This window comes from Echinops telfairi, unplaced genomic scaffold (genome assembly GCF_000313985.2).
Source record: "Echinops telfairi isolate 266 unplaced genomic scaffold, ASM31398v2 ScPeMD7_7475;HRSCAF=8513, whole genome shotgun sequence".
In the NCBI taxonomy this organism is placed as follows: Eukaryota; Metazoa; Chordata; class Mammalia; order Afrosoricida; family Tenrecidae; genus Echinops; species Echinops telfairi.
Genome location: NW_022111379.1, coordinates 12,191,500 through 12,193,540, shown reverse-complemented (window position 1 = coordinate 12,193,540; position 2,041 = coordinate 12,191,500). Strand labels below are relative to the sequence as shown.

The window sequence follows — 2,041 nt, the reverse complement described above, 5'->3', positions numbered from 1 at the left end:
GCCAGGGTCTTGATGCCCAAGAGGGTGGAAGAAGAGGAGTTTCTCTAATGAAAGAATTAGTGCTGCTTTCCCTCTGGGCCCAGCGAGGCCCCTGGCGTCATTAATTAACCACGCAGGGATCTTTTGAAACTGGACACATTTGACTTTTGCTGCTAAGACACCGTCCCCTAGGAATGCTCGGGCCGTTTGCATTTCTGGGGGGAATCTTATTAACGGCTTGGGATTCCCAAACCAGGGCAGCGAAGAAGCCGGCCCGCATCCCCCATGCCCCCAGGCCTGTGTTCTGGAGCCCTGGCACCAAGGCACAGTGGTGCGGCTTTGCCCAGTTCTCTCTCTGCGTCCTTCAGAAGGAGCTCCGAGCCCCCACCGTTGCCAGTTTGGACTTGGGCTTCAGTCTCAGGTCTGTGGCTGAGGGAGGCAACCCTCGACCCTCCCCTCCGCTGCCCTGTCCACCCCTTCTCCGTGACTTTGCTGCCACCTTCCTCCTCCAGACAGCGTGCCTGCTCCCCCATTTCCTCAATGCTGGGGGTAATCCCACCCCATCTCAGTCCTCCCAGGAGCTGGGCACCCGCTTGCCTCCTCTACTGCCCCAATCCTCCTTGGCATGCCCTGCCCACCTTCTAGGACACCCCCCCTCACCCTCCAGTTACCTCCCACTGGAGCACACAGTCACCTAGGAGACAGCCCTGGAAATGGCCTGACCGAGGCAGACAGGAGGACCGGATGTGGATCGTGTGTTTTTAACAAGCTCCCAGGTGCCTCCCCTGATAGCATGGACCTGTGGGAGTAGGTCTCAGTCTTAGCTGCTCCTGGGAAGCTTTAAAAAAATAAAATAAAAATCAAGTAGGTTTTTTTTAAAGTGGTGGGAAAATGACATTATCTTCTCATTCTCCTACCCCACCTCCACCCCCAACAATTTTGTGAACGCCCCTCACTGGGCTGGGGCCTGGGCCACTGGCTGTTTAGTTTTTCATTGCCCAACTTTTTATTATTTATTTTACTACCACCACCACTACCCCAGCCCAACAGTTTTATTGGCATATACTCCACATCATGCATGCTTTGATAGTTCCCTCACACCAAGAAGTGGTGTGCCGTCATCACCACAATTAGTCTTAGGATGTTTTCTTCCATCTTGCCCTCATTGCGACTGGCTCCCCATCAGTCTCCACCCCCCCACCCCCAGTCTCCTCTGCCATATGGTCCCAGGGACCATTTTGAATTCCATGGTTCTAGAACGTAGCCGGGCTTGAGAACTCCTGGCTTCTGCTCAGAAGACCACCTCTCCCCTCCCCGAAGCCTCCCTGCACCCAGGGGTCAGCGGTCACTGTGTCCCTGGATGCCATCTGTCCTTGGCAGGTGGCCTTCCCTTGGTCAGTTTCCAGCTGACTTTGGAGCGGCTTTGGATGCACCCCGGGCTGTGGAAACCCCTGCGGTACCTGTCCTCGTGGGACCAGGGGGGCTGGTGAGCCCCACCACCACTGAAGGGCCTTCACAGCCCAGCTCCTGGGCCCTGTCTTTCTGGTGTCCACTGTACCCCAGGTCCTGCCAGGGCCAAATCAAGGTGGATCGTGAACAGCCCCATAACTAGCCTGGTTAGATTTTTCTAACAGTAGCAACAACAATAGCAGCAGCTCATCATCAACATCTTCCACTGCAACTTAGAGCGACTTCTCATCCCGTGGAGGTAGACCTCCCGTTTGGAGGGAACTGAATGCACAGAGAAGCCCTGGTAGTGCAGTGGTTACATGTTGGGCTGTGATCTGGAAGGTCAGCAGTTCAAAACCACCAGCCAATCCTAGGGAGAAAGATGGGGCTTTCTACTCCCGTAAAGATGTATAGCCTCCAGAACTTACAAGGGAATCCCTCCTCCCTGAAATCCTCCTCTCCAGGTAGAAAAAGCATTCTCTGTGGGATGAGCACCCAAAGCACAAGATACAGGGATGCACTATGCTCGGGCTCTTCCTTGCCCACTAACCGTGCAGGCCAGGGATGTGACACACCACCCTCACCCCAGGCAAAGGGCCCTCCAGCTGCCTTT

At 55.1% G+C, this 2,041-nt stretch overlaps 1 protein-coding gene across 1 annotated transcript in view; it reads left to right on the top strand.

Annotated features, from left to right (window-relative positions):
- TMEM266 (transmembrane protein 266) overlaps positions 1–2,041 on the top strand; it is a 140,696-nt gene that overhangs the window by 43,492 nt on the left and 95,163 nt on the right. The gene's annotated exons all lie outside the window — the stretch shown is intronic.